This window comes from Sphaeramia orbicularis, chromosome 14 (assembly GCF_902148855.1).
Source record: "Sphaeramia orbicularis chromosome 14, fSphaOr1.1, whole genome shotgun sequence".
NCBI classification, from domain to species: domain Eukaryota; kingdom Metazoa; phylum Chordata; class Actinopteri; order Kurtiformes; family Apogonidae; genus Sphaeramia; species Sphaeramia orbicularis.
Window position 1 is genome coordinate 12,476,524 of NC_043970.1, and position 15,648 is coordinate 12,492,171.

At 39.0% G+C, this 15,648-nt stretch overlaps 1 protein-coding gene across 1 annotated transcript in view; it reads right to left on the minus strand.

Annotated features, from left to right (window-relative positions):
- stk32a (serine/threonine kinase 32A) overlaps nt 1-1,685 on the minus strand; it is a 173,921-nt gene extending 172,236 nt beyond the window's left edge. Inside the window, exon 1 of the mRNA XM_030154308.1 lies at nt 1,261-1,685. The gene's annotated coding sequence lies outside the window, so the exon portion shown is untranslated. The remainder of the gene's footprint in view (nt 1-1,260) is intronic.
- Between the last annotated feature and the right edge of the window lie 13,963 nt (nt 1,686-15,648).

Here is a 15,648-nt window from a genome sequence, read left to right on the forward strand (position 1 = left end):
TTCACTAGTCTCTTCCATGACCAAAAATACATAAGTATGCCAAACTGCAGCAGTCAGCTCTTCACAGATTTTTTGTGATGCCTGAGACACACACACACACACACAGAGTCCACTTCCCTTTTATAATATAGGATGTTGCATGGTACGATAGGATCTGTTACATTCACACACTGTACATTGAAAACCATGCATGTAAATTTCATCACAAATGTTCCATATTAAACCTTTAAAAGCCTTCAAATGGAAATAAGCCAGAGCAGCAGTAACAGTGAATCTAAAACAACTCCTTTACATTTACAACTGGTGATCAACTCAAACAGCAGACGTTGGATTAAAGCTGTTTTTCCTCCTTCCCCTTTCTCTAAAAACACCCCTTTTACCTCCCCTCTGTCTCCCTTGGTCCCATTCATTCCTTTTGCCCTTCATCGGTCACCCATCGCTTATTTAATTTTTATATTTTAATCAGAAAATCATCCCACAGGAGCAGCTACATGTGATAAATGATAGAATCCCATTTCTCATTATGGGAGCACAACATAGCTGTGGGGTGAGTACTGTAAATGGAATCCCTCTGGCTGCTCTGTTCAGGATGTGACATTTCAGGAGTTACTACTGTACATTTCATTCCACCAGTGCACACACACACACACACACACACACACACACACACTTACACACACACACACAGAAACTCTCATTCATTCAAGCCCAGATATTACATTACATGTGCTCATAAAGTGGTATCTCCCTAATATCTCATCCTATAAGTTGGAGTGTCTTCATATTAACTTTATTTCCTGCTCTTTAATCTCATATGAATCTAAAACAGCCTATTTCCACATTACAATGCTGTCCTGTTTATGAATGACAGCCTGTCCCATAATATTTGAAGGACTGGGCTGAGTTACTGTATGAGATGCTGGGAGTTGAAGTCATTGTGGCAACATTCAATCAGCCAGGGGAAACCTTTTTTTTTTTTTTTTTTTTTTTTTTTTCCTTTATGGCTGTCATTCCCTGGCTCTATGATAAGGTCATCACATCTGAATGGGACTGAATATGGGTTGAATGAAATAGTGAAACTAAACCGCAGTGCTGAGTTCCCTGCAGAGGACGTTCTGGTCGGAGCCCTTATCTGATCAAATGGTGAAGGTGGAGGTGGGGGGGGGGGACATGTGCTGAATAGAAAGTACCTTTACACCCACACCCCCTCTTTCTTTCTTGCGCCAGATCCATCCACGCGGGGCAGCTGTGGACACCTACCTCTGTACCGTGGTCCGCCTCCGGTTACTTGCGCACGGCGGAGCATCTCCAACCCGGTTTGGTGCAGAGAAAAGCGGATTGACAGTGGAGCAACAGTGCGGTTCACTTTGTCCGGTGTTCGGTGTTTTCGGACGACGACAACGACGACGCACACGGGACACCTGGACCCACGGCGCGTGACGTGACTCTGCTGATGCGCCGAGCAAATGCGAAAGAGCTGGTTCCACCGATGAGACAAAAGAAAGACAGAGGACAGAGGAGAGAAGGAGCGTGTTTAGTGGAGGGTGGGGGTGGGGGTGGGGTGGGGGGACTGCTCTGAGGAGAGACTGACCTCCACTCCACTCCACTCCACTCCACATCACCCGTGCGTGTAGTGGGGCTGAGTGGACACGGCCGTGCGTCTGGACACGGACGCGTCTCAGGCTGATCTGCTGTGCGTCCCCCTGTCGATCATCTCCCCCAATAAAAATGAAAAAGTTACACACACACACACACACACACACACACACACACACACTCCCCGTGTATGTTCCCACACACACAATCCAGAGTTCACAGCTGACTTTGGCTTTAATTCTCACAAAGGAACATGAGAGCTCACATCATTTACCCACTTTTCCCATAATGCCTTTCCTTTTCCTTGTGTGTCCTTGGCATTAATATACAGATTTCTTTTCTCTATACTTGTCCGACATCAGCAAAAAATGATCTCCATCTAACCAGAGCAGCGTCAGAAGTCACGGTCATCTTTAGAACAGCGCCCCCCATCGGTCTGCAACTCATCCATCCATTTTCAGGACCCCCTAACCCCAGGGCTGTCAAACTCATTTTAGTTCAGGGGCCACATTCAGCCTAACATGATCTAAAGTGGGCTGAACCAGTAGAATAATATAAATAATAGGATAAGAACTGATAAATAATGTCAACTCCAATGTTTTCCCTATGTTTTTGAGTGAAAAAAAGCAAAATTCGGTAACACTTTACTTGAAGGTCTAGTTCACAGGTGTCAAACATGCGGCCCGGGGGCCAAATCCAGCCCGCCAACGGGTTCAGTCTGGCCCCTGGGATGAACTGTGAAAATTACACTGAAGATATTAACAATCAAGGATGTTAAAATCATTTTAGGTCATTTCAGTCTAAAGTGGATCAGACCAGTAAAATACTATCATAATAACCTAGAAATAGTGAAAACTGTAAATTTGTCTCTTTGTTTTAGTGTAAAAAAGAAGTAAAATTACACAAAAATGTTTATATTTACAGACTATCCTTTCACAAAAATGTGAATATCTGAAATGTCTTAAGAGAAGTATGTGGAATTTTAATAATAGTCTCCCTGTTATTTAATGTTTTGTGTATTTGTAGATAAACTGTCATGTCTAAGTTGTGATTCACATGTATAAATGATAAACTGAGGTGTAATATTACTAACATTGCACTTATTTTACTGACGAATTTCCAGGTTGTTCATATTTGTTCATGTTGAAGTACAATTCATAGATTTTAACATTTTCATTACAGAATTTACTTTTTTCACTCAAAAGTTCTTATCCTTAAAAAAAAGAAAAAAAAGAAAAAGAAAAAGAAAAAAAAAAAAAGTTCTTATCCTATTATTTATATTATTTTACTGGTCCGGCCCACTTTATATCATTTTAGGCTGTATGTGACCCCTGAACTGAATTGAGTTTGACACCCCTGGTCTAGTTCATAATGCATTAAGCGCACATTCATAAGACATTATAATGCATTTATAATGCATTATAAAAGTCATTACAACAGTTTACAGGGTGGGGAAGCAAAATTTACAATATTTTGAGGCAGGGATCGAAAGACAGTGTATGACCAATTAGTTTATTGAAAGTCATGACAATTTATTTGCCACAAGAAAATGTACATAATAGAAAATGTTTTTATTCTATGTGTCCTCCTTCTTGCTCAATAACTGCCTTCACACGCTTCCTGAAACTTACGCAAGTGTTCCTCAAATATTCGGGTGACACCTTCTCCCATTCTTCTTTAATAGTACCTTCCAGACTTTCTCCTAATAGTTTGCTCATAGTCATTCTCTTCTTTCCATTATAAACAGTCGTTATGGACACTCCAACTATTTTTGAAATCTCCTTTGGTGTGACGAGTGCATTCAGCAAATCACACACTCTTTGACGTTTGCTTTCCTGATTACTCATATGGGCAAAAGTTTCTGAAAAGGTATGGATAATAGTGTTAGGTATGATTATGACATCAATATATGTTTGGTTTCAAAACAATTGACGTAGTGCCTGCTGAGAAACAACAACTAAATGTTCATTGTAAATTTTGCTTCCCCACCCTGTATGATCATGTACAACAACTTATACTAAGGTTAATAAAGTATTATAAGTGTAGGCATAATGTATTCTAAATTCAGCTTTCATTATGTTTTATACATCCATACCAAAGTGACAACAGTGTTTGAAGGAAGAATCTCCAGTCCTGGGTTACAGAACACATTCTAACCATCATAATTGTAGCCAGTCATAAAGACACAGAGAACTGCTCTGACATGTAGTTTCTGAAACTGAATAATGCCTTAGAAACATCAATAATAACTTACAGGATGACTGATGATATTATAACACAAGTATGATGACTTATGAGCAGTATCTGCTGGCTCTAAGTAAAGTGTGAATCAAAAATTATACATCAAAGTGTTCTGAATAACTCTTTATTTTCCAAAAACAAAATATTAAAAGAAGAGAGACAGTAAATAGAAGTGTTACAGGTTGCTTTATACATAAATAAAAATAATGTGGCAACTCTGAATCTTTGTTAATTCAAACACATACTTTTTTTTTCATATAAATATGAAATCCCTAAAATAGATGGGTATATGGACCAGTGACAAAACCTAACCAAAGTTCCCCACCTAAAAAAATAAATTCCTTCACACTGCTTTGGTATGGATGTGTAAAACATAATGAAGGCTGAATTTACAATACATTATGCCTACACTTATAATACTTTATTAACCTTGGTATAAGTTGTTGTACATGATCATAAACTGTTGTAATGACTTTTATAATGCATTATGAATGCATTATAATGTCTTATGAATGTGCGCTTAATGCATTATAAACTAGACCTTCAAGTAAAGTGTTACCCAAAATTCCTTAATGAAAAGGTTTGCATGTACGAACTGCATTTGAACATACCATCAACAAATATGAACAACCTGAAAATTCTTAAATCAAATCAAATCAAATTTTATTTATATAGCGTCAAATCATAACAAAAATTATCTCATGACACTTTACATATAGAGTTGGTCAGAAGCAGACTCTAAGCCAATTTACAGAAACCCAACAGAATCCTCCAGGAGCAAACACTTGTGACTGGTGACGGTGACGAGGAAAAACTTCCCTTTAACAGCAGAAACCTGGAGCAGACCTAGACTCCTGGAGGATGGACGTCTGCCTTGACCAGTTGGGGTTATAGAGAGAGTAAAGGAGGAGAAAAAAGAGAGAGCAACAGAGATAGAGGGAGACTGGGGGAGAGGGGGAGGTAGGGGGAGACACATGGATGCAGCTGATGCACAGATAACTGAACTAGAACATCTGTGGAACTGTATAATAAACACTATCATAACTATATGGATAAGTGAGTGATGACGATGAAGGTGGACCACAGCAGCAGGTCCAGAGATGATCCTGGGAAAACCTGTGATGATCCAGGGAAAACCTGGATCATCTAAGAAAAATAATTACAATTTTAACAATATTACGCCTTAGTTTATCATTTATACATGTGAATCACAACTTACAGGTCACAGTGGATCTCCAAATACACACAACATTGAGTAACAGGCAGAATATTGTTAAAATTCCACATACTTAAGACATTTTTGTTCAGGTTATTCACATTTTTTGTCAAAGGCTAGACTTTAAATATAAACATTTGTGTCATTTTGCTGTTTTTACACTAAAACGAAGGAGGAAAAAAATGGTTTTCATTATTTGCAGGTTATTATGATAGTATTTTACTGGTCTGACCCACTTTAGATTGAATGGACCCAAAATGATTTTAACATCTTTGACTGTTAATATCTTCAGAGTAATTTTTGCATTTCACAAATTCATCCCACGGGCCAGACTGGAGCCTTTTGCTGGCCGGTTTTGGCCCCTGGGCCGCATGTTTTACACCTGTGCCCTAAGCCATAAACACCCAAACAGCCGCTGGCGACTAAAATCATCTACTGATCTAAAATATTTAACACCTATTGATCCACTAACTAAATCAATTCATCTAAATAATTTGTGTAAAACACAGTTTGTTATCTTTTCATGGTCATCAGATATGACCCATTTGGACGTTCAGAGACTCCGTAGTGAACATGGAAACACTGTCATCTTCTACAACATTGATTCACCAGTAAAACCCATGGAGTTGAATCAATGACAGAGGATGGAGACATTTGTTTTTATGTTCAGTTATTAATATCTTCAGTTTTATTTGTTTCTAATGTAATAACCCTCAACTTTAATCTGAGCTTTTATGAACATCTACATGATCAGTGAATTAAATATAGGATAATACACGATTTATGCTGAAAAAATGCAAATCAAGCAGGATAAAATTACAATCAATAATGATAAATCACTTATGAAAAGTTAAATATAGAGGGAAAATTCTTTTGGGAACTGCCACAAAAGTATCACTTGGTCTTTATGGGTTAATCCAGGGGTGTCCAACTCATTTTAGCTCAGATTCCACATTCAGCTCAATGTGATCTCAAATGGGTCGAACCACAAAAACCATAGACATAATAAGTAATAACTATTTTAAAGTGAAAAACAAGTAAAATTACATCATGAAAATATGAATGACCTGATCAACCATGTACAACCTGAAATTTATTCAGAAAAAAAACAATATTATGTCTCAGCTTATTATTAACATTATAGTGGGTTTACAAATGCACAAAACATTTGGTAACAGACAGAATGTTGGTAAAATTGCACTGATTTTTCTTTAGATATTTCAGATTTCACATTTCACATTTTACTGTGGAAAAATGTAAATATTTTCATCATGTAATTTTACTTTTTTCACATTAAACCAACAAGAAAATAAGTTATTATGCTCTTATTTTAGTTGAGATCACATCGAGCCCCTGAACTAAAAACAGTTTGAAACCCATGATGTTTAATGTCGTCAGTCTTTTTTAAAATTTATTTATTTTTTGCTCAAATTCATCTTGCTTCATCTTATTTAACCCCTCTGCCTTAATCCTTGTGATGGTCATGGGGGTACTATTGCTTCCTCTGGATACTTTCAGACACAGGTAAGGTACACCCTGAATGTGTGGTCAGTTCATCACAGGGCTGACACATACAGACCAAATACCATTCACAGTCACATTCACACCTAAAGGCGCTTTAGATTGACCTGTTAACCATTTCAGTACATGTCTTTGGACGGAGGGAGGAAGTTGGAGTACCAGATAGAATATGCAGATTCCGCACAGAAAGGATACAGGTCAGGACTGGAATTGAACCCAGCACCTTCTTGCTGTAGGGTAGTAGTAACCTGCTAACCTCTGCACCACCGTGTAATTCAACTGTGTTTTCCTTCAGTGATCACACAATGGAAGCCAACATCCACTGAGACTGGACCAGCACCGGAAACTACAAGAACTCAGCTTTGATCTGAAGAACAGAAGAAAAATGGTTCACGTTCAAAAATAGATTTGCAAAAGGGAAGTCAGAGATGCTGGTGCTGAGCAGACGACGGTCGACGAAGCTGACTGAAGCAGCTGAGGGACGGGCTCTTTATAGATGATCTGAGCCCACCACATCATTACAGCCATTAAAGTTATATGGAAACCACAAGTGCACAGGGAGAATAATGGGCGCTAATGTCTCATTGGCGCTCGTTTATGAATCTGCTGACTCTTGTGCTTTATAGTAGTTGGTTTTTCAATCTGTAGTAATCTCTTTTAGTGATTATGTAAGACACAGTTATAGCATGTGAACATTTGTTTCTGAAATTAAGTACAGACACAACTTTCATCACTTACTTTGAGTCTTTTTTATCAGGATGCTGGTCAGTTAAAGGACCTCACTAAAAGTGTGAAAGTGAGCAGCAAAATCAATTTCAGAACACAAATGACCTGTTCAGGTTTATATCTCATATGCAACTATGCAAAATATTGTACAGTCCATCTTTTATAGTACACTGAATGAAAAGTGGGGTTTTCGTCAGTTAACGTCACTGTAAATTGCTTTGGAACTTTAAAGTCAGCACAGAAAACTCTCTCTAACTGCCTGGAATTGCCATGAATTCCCAACCTCTGGTTCGAGAGCCTTGGCAATAACCCCTCCCCCTAGCCCCTTGGACCATGTGAGGTTTTCAAATGTAAATGGACCTGCTGTGAGGTACACAAATGCAAACTGAGTTGTACACGACACAGTTTAAGCAGTTTACAGTGGAGGTGAGACAACAACTCATTGACTTGAATACCAGGCAGACACTGCTGGATGACCGACCAGACTGTGGCTGTGGACTAGAACCAAAAAAAGGCTTGTGCACAATCCAAAAACTGCGGAAAGTATAGGGTGGGGAAGCAAAATTTACAATATTTTGAGGCAGGGATTGAAAGACAGTGTATGACCAATTAGTTTATTGAAAGTCATGACAATTTATTTGCCACAAGAAAATTGACATAATAGAAAATGTTTTTATTCTATGTGTCCTCCTTCTTTCTCAATAACTGCCTTCACACGCTTCCTGAAACTTGCGCAAGTGTTCCTCAAATATTCGGGTGACAACTTCTCCCATTCTTCTTTAATAGTATCTTCCAGACTTTCTCCTAATAGTTTTGCTCATAGTCATTCTCTTCTTTCCATTATAAACAGTCTTTATGGACACTCCAACTATTTTTGAAATGTCCTTTGGTGTGACGAGTGCATTCAGCAAATCACACACTCTTTGACGTTTGCTTTCCTGATTACTCATATGGGCAAAAGTTTCTGAAAAGGTATGGATAATAGTGTTAGGTATGATTATGACATCAATATATGTTTGGTTTCAAAACAATTGACGTAGTGCCTGCTGAGTAACAACAACTAAATGTTCATTGTAAATTTTGCTTCCCCACCCTGTACATGTTCAATTAATTATTAGATATGTGTTATTTGGGTGGGAATTTTATCTTTGTGTGACTTTCTTAGTTAATTGCACAATGTATCAAGGTTCAAGGTGACTTTATTTATATATAGATTTGTTTTGCAGCAAGCTCTCACTCACTGTCGGTCGCTGCGTGCGCATGCGCCCAACACAAATCCTTCAAAAGAATTACAGTGAAGACAATGCAAGCACATACATAAGACATTATAAACACAGTACACATGGTCACGTGATGGAACTTTTTCAATGGATCCGGTTGTGGGAGGGGGACAGGAAGAGCGGAAGAATGTTGTGAGGCAGACAGAGATGGGGGGGGGGGGGGGGGTTAAATGCTTGTATGTGGTGAGTCCTTGAAAGTCTGTTTGTGTATGAAAAATAAGAGACACCGACTTCTGTATGCTGTATGATAGTGTGGTTTTACTTGTGGAACTGATTAAAGTAATGAATCTGTCACATTGACCTGCTTGAACCTGGAGGTATTTGTTCCCCAAAGTGACTTATTTTTTGTCTTTTTTTTTTTTTTTAGGAAGGTGTGCGCCATCTGCATAACAGTGAAGGAAACAACAGACGGTATGAACCAGAGTAAGGGTCAGATTTTATAGGGTCTGGATCCATTCTGCTCTATAGAAATAAATGTATGCTTTTTCTGAACTATTTCTATTTGGTTTTCAGACTGAGCTCACCCCACAGTGTCTTCTCATTTAATGGCAGCTCTAGCTACAAGTCCAGGCTTGAATGGAGTAGAAAGTGGAGTCCTGTTGTGTAAGTAACTTTAATAGTTTTTTGTGTTTTACTTCTTTATTGTTATAATCCTATGCATCTATTTTTTTTTTTACTCTTCCTAACTAGTATATTTTAATTCCAGTGGCCTGTAAGACATAATGAAACAGTCCGATGGAACTACACATACAGCCAACCAGATCTAACAGTCCAGGCAGAAGCCATGAACATTTCAGCCCACAGCAGAGAATAAAGACGGTTAGATTTGTAAGAATCTGTCTTTAATCGTAATCTATCACAAACACCACATTCTACTATTCTCACTCTCACAGTGCAGCACTGATGGTACTTCTGTCTGTACAGCAGCTGGAAGCAAAGGAAGGGTGAACTGGCCAACAAGGAGGAGACTGATTTTTGGCGGGTTGTCACAAGTGATATGACGTCTGATGAAGAAGATGGTACTGCTGATGGGACATCTGGGCTGACTGTAAGGCCTCCATCCTTCCAGAGTCTGGAGCTCTCTAACCTCTGTGCTGCACTCCAACAGACACTACAGCAGAACCAACATATGTTCTACCCACCACAGACACTACAGCAGAACCAACATATGTTCTACCCACCACACACACTACAGCAGAACCAACATATGTTCTACCCACCACACACACTACAGCAGAACCAGTGGCGGCTGCTCATCTTTCAGAGAGGGGAAGCTCATGTTGGCATACAGCAAAAAAATTGTCAAGTTATTTAAACATAAATTTGGCCCTCCATTCCTTTTTAAGAAAATGGTCAGTGACCTTATCGTACTAAGTAGGCGTCTTTTCCCGGGAATTGATAGTTAGTTCACTCTGACCTAGCCGACAGTATGATTGATTTAACAATCTACAAAACTAAACTCGAACAAGAAATGATTAAATTATGTAACTGAAACAAGAAAACCCTGAAATTATGTTAAATTGAAACAAGGAAGTACAATGAGTGTGTTTTATTTACAGTGCAAGAAATGAACAAGTAATTTCGTAGTGGTTTCTCTCTTGATTTCAGAGGCAGAATGCGCGACAGTATTAAACTGAACTCTGTCAAGTGAAGGAGTAAATCTCAAAATAGCTGTCAGTCAAATGGGGTTCAGCCTATCGACTGATCCTCCAATCAGCATGTGGAAGCCTGGCGTCCAGCTCGGCTGAGCTCCGCCCACATGCAGCTCCATTCACCCCCTGAGACACCAAGTGTCCGGGGGCGGGACAACATAGTGGCATTTATCCAATTATCGTCCAGTTTTGAGGCAGTGAAAAAAACTGTTCCACTCAGTCCCATAGAAGTGCATGGACGCTGAGCGTCTACGGGCAAATGCACTGAGCAGAGATCGTATGAGAAAACAGCGCAACGGGAATGTATGAGAAGTGAACAACATCGGTCTGTTGATTTGTGATAAAGCTGATTCTGAACGAACTCGTCTGTGAGATGAACGTGTTCTAACACATTTGAAGTCAATGAAATGTCAACACAACCGTACATATTCGAACATTTAATTTTCGTAATTTTAGGGGAAGCCGGGCTTCCCTTGCAGTCTATGAGAAATCGCCTCTGAACAGAACCCAACAAATGTTCCTACCCACCACAGAAGACTGGACTGGACCACCTCAGAGAAGCTGGCACCAACACTTATCTTACTCTGTCTTTTTTAAAAATTCTAAGTTAGTTTTAATTTGAAAATGTTGTCATTTTTATTTATTCTTAAAGCTTGTTTAAATTTGAAAGTGTTGGCACTGTTTTCTTAAATAGGTAAGTGTGCTTTTTGCATTCTGCATTTAATTAAAGCTTGTCTTTATTTTTTAACATAATCTTGGCAGTTGTGTTCTTTCTCATTTGATATTGGTGGTAATGTTTCAGTAGATAAATTATTAGCCTGCAACAATAAATAAATAAATAAATAAAAACCTGAATAATAAAAATATTAATAATATATATATATTTTTTTAATGGGTGGGGCATATCATAATGCCACACAGATGACCAATACTGTCCAGTCACATGTTTGGAATGTCTGTGGTAACATCCAATGGGTTGATATAAAAAAAAAAAAACATCCAATGGGTGTTTCTGAGGCCAGACATGGCGTCTGCCAGAAACATTTAAATGTAAATTAGAACCATTCACACCTCTGCTGTGAGGTGTTAACACCCCACCCAACCCCTCCATATCCCCCACCTCTGACGATCCGGCATAGCCAAACTTCTCTGTAAACTCATGAAAATTACCGGGAATCATTGAAGTTAGCGGGTGTTTATGGGGCCGATGATCTGTTTTTTTAAGCAGTGGTATTTTGTATAGTGGTCAAGAAGCAGTCGAAAGAAGCCATTTGCTCCAAAATATGTTTATTGTTGACAGTCAGTTAAACCAATCCATCTCCTACTGATGGCTTTCTTATCTATGGCCAAAAGCAGTTTGTAAAGATATTTTTCAAGGATTTTATTGATGTATAATCTAACAAAAGGGAAAACAACCTCTTTTCAGTGCATGCTATTGAGCTACATTATATGGACAAAAATGTTATTTAAAAAATCATGTTGTTCAATAAAGATAATTATCATGATAAAAGTTAAATCTTTCTTTTTTTTAGTTTAATGAATGATTTTTGGTCAAGATTGAATTTTTAATCCATAAAGACCCAAACATCCACCATCGACCCAAATCATCTATTGATCTAAACTGTTTAATACCTGGTGATCCACTAATTCTATCAATGCATAGATACATCTATAATCACCGTAATTTCATGATTTAATTCTCACATTGTTTTATTTTTTGAAAATGAGTGCAAGCTGAGTCCATATTCAAAAAGACGAAATGACTTCTGCTGCTTCACAGTTTGAAGAATCCATATTCATGTCACGGTTGGACCAGGTTCTTTCTGTGTGGAATGTGGAGCATGTTCTCTCCATGCTCTGTTACCTTCAGGTCCCATCGGTTCCCCCTGTCACAAAAAAAAAAAAAAAAAAAAAAGACACATGTATGTACGGTTAATTCTCCTGTCAGTGTCCTTGAACTGCTGGTTTAGACCTGGAGTTGGTCTCTGTACGTCTGCACCAGGATGGGACATAAACAGAGGCTGTATTCACCACAATGACAATAATAGTGAACTCTATAGTACTATTTATGCTCAGATTATTATGATATGAAATTTACTACATAATGTGATCATCATAGATGCCGAGCTCTGAGGCAAATTTTTGCAATATAGAAATGTCTTGATATGACTGTATGATGTCTTATATTTGTGCTTTGCATTATCCTCTGTTCTTCACTGCAAACTTCAAACAGAAGGGTTAAGTGGCAGCGCACCAGTTGTGGCGGCCCTAATCATCGATCGCAATCTCGTTTGATGTACTCTGTGCTGTATGTGGTCTGTGCTGTCAAATGACAATAAATAACAATGCATTCATTCATTCATTCATATGATACAAAATTATATCACAATAATCATGTTAATTTTTTTTGCTCTGCCCTATTGGGAATATACTGTATTCTGTCCACATTTCTTTTAACCCATTAACCTCCAAGACATTATTTCAATGAAACAGGTTGTTTGTTTGGAAGTTGCGTCTCTTTTAATGTCATAAAAGCTGCTGTGAGTATGTGCTTGTGTTCCTTTTCTTCAGTGGTTTTGTTTGATTGTGTGTTTTAGGGTCAAAACAGAGAGGAATTGAAGTTTTACAGGTTTTTACTAAATAAGGCACTCAGAATGTATACGTTACATGCCTTGTAACTTACCGGCCAAATTAGAAGCTTTGGGAAACGTATCCAGATGTCATTTATTAATCACCCAGTTATGTGTATTTATGATATTAGAAAAATAGCCCACATTTTGGTCATATTCCAATCAGATCTGTAAAAAATTCAAATTTGATATAATTGATACTTACTGATTTATTGTATCAATCCACTTCCTATTTCTTATAATGGGAAAATTTTTCAAAGTCTTACCAAATCCAGAATCAGATCCAGATCGAAATAATTTCAATACCTTGCATTGACATCATCATAAAGAAGCTGTATACCAAGTTTGAAGTCAATCAGAACTGGAGTTCTGGAGAAAAAGACGATTGAAAATTTTTCCCCATAAGAGCCCATGTTAAATTTTCTCGTAATTTCCCAGGTCCAGAAGAAGATCCTGATCAGCATGTGGACATTAGGTTTTGGTCATCTCCCCATCAGGGCTGGACTGTAGCAATTTCAACTTGATATCATTTATATTTACTGAGTTATTGCATCGATCCACTTCCTATCTCTTATAATGGGGAAATTTTTCAAAGTGGCACCAAATCTAGAATCAGATCCGGATCCAAATAATTTCACTAACTTTTGTTGACATCATCATAAAGAAGCTGTATACCAAGTTTGAAGTCAATCGGAACTGTACTGTAGTTTCAGAGAAGAAGACGATGGAAGTTTTTGTAACGGACAACAGATGACGACGACACCAGATTGTAATGGGACTAGTACAAAGGCTGAACCCAAATGCAAGACCAGAACACAGATGACCAATTGAGAGTGTTTATTAAACACAATCACAGTAGTAAAAACACAGCACAAAAAAGTTAACACGTCTGTGAAGGCGTGTGATACAGGACTCTTCGTCCGGGCTGTGAGCGGGGAATATGGATGGTCAGCACGGCCGAGCCGGAGGATTCCTGTCAACACCCTGACAAGGGCAAAACAGAGGATGGTCAAAAAACAAGCCAGGTCATACACAGGAGGGCAATTCAGGAGGCAACGGGACATGAGGGATAGGCTACTCACGGTCAAAGTTCAGGCGAGGGTCGAAACACAAGGTAACACGTTTGGAGGCTGAGGTAATCAGGGAATAGGCAGAATCAGAAGTCGATGTACGAACCAGGTCAGAACCTGAGGAACAGGCAGAATCGGTGGTCAGAAAGCAAAACGGGCAGACAGACTGACAGGTATCCAAAAACGCTGGTAAGTGAGCACACAAAGGTAGAACACAAACTGGCAAAGAAACAGGGGAAGACACAGGGTTTAAATACACAAGAGGGCGGGAAGACAATTGGACACAGGTGGAGATAATCAGGGAGGAGTCAGGTAATCAGGAGCAGGTGAAACAATCAAGGAGGGGAAGTAAAAACACCAGACATGACACATGAGGGAAACTTAACAAAATAAAACAGGAAATGACAGACAAAACAGAAAAGACAGGCACAGTCTGGGAGCAGACATGACACAGATTCCACATGATGACAACAGCTTATGGCCTCTCAGCCGGTAAGCTAAAAACGACAAAAAAAACTGTGTTAAAAAAAAAAAAAAAAAGAAAAAGCCCAAACCGTCCATTTTCATAGTGAGTTGGTCTCCCTCACTGCTCTGTGTTTTGCCTACCATTACACATGCAGTGGGGGTACACTGAGCATGCTCAGACGTCTATGGAAAGCACAAGGTCTATCTATCCGCATGTTTTGAAATTTTTCCTACTGAGCAAACAGTTGAATTTTTAGGAATATTTCAAATAAATCATAGATTAGGAACGCTCACCACAGATACGTTAGGGGTTAAAGGGTGAACTTCGACGAACTCTAAGACCCATCGGTCCAGCTGGAGCTGCATGGTCACTGGTGTTCCTTGTTAACAGAATAAGCCAAGGTCAAAAGGAGAGGCTGAGCAGTGTTGTGTGGGATGAAAGATGTGCTTACAGTGCACACACACATTTTCTTCCCCGTCATGGCTCCATCGTGCCAAGAACACACTCTGCGTGTGGGCCATTTATCTTGATACAGAGGGAGGGGACAGAACCCCACGACTCCACACACACTCTGAGAGGAGACGGCCATCGCTCAGGTTCCAGACCGCCTCCCTATTGGCTCTTGGCAGTTTTAAGAAGTGTGCTGTTGTTGTAGATGAAGTGAGTGATGACAGTGTCAAATCACAGCTGGACGCAGACAGATTTCCATGCAGGTGGTACCGGCTGGGGTCAGCGCTGTCCCACTTTCTGAGTGTCAACGTCTCCACCGGCTTCTCCTCGTCTCCTGCCTCCATCATTATTACTCATTTATCCATATTGTTGTGATGGTGTTTATCATATAGTTACATGGAGGGTAGAGCTTTCTATTGCTGTTCACAGCTACAGTTGAAGTATATCCACTGTTGGTATTTGGAGTCGTTGTATTTGCAGTTATAGGTAGTTGTACTAGTTATTGGTGGTTATACCAGTAACAGCAGTTCTAGTTTATATCAGTTACAGTTCAGTTTGCTGTGCATCCATGTGTCTCCCTGTCTTTCCTTCCTTACCCCTCCTCTCTCTCTTTTGTTATTATGTGGTGCAATATAAATACAATTTGATTGATTAATTGATTGATTCTAAAATAATCAGTGTTTTAGGTTCTGATTTTTTATTAGGTTAAAGTTCCAAATTATGGAAGGGAACTTTTTTTTACTGATGCTGGATATTCAGGGTGTTCAGGGGAGTTAAGAGTAGAGATCTGTGAAAAAGCC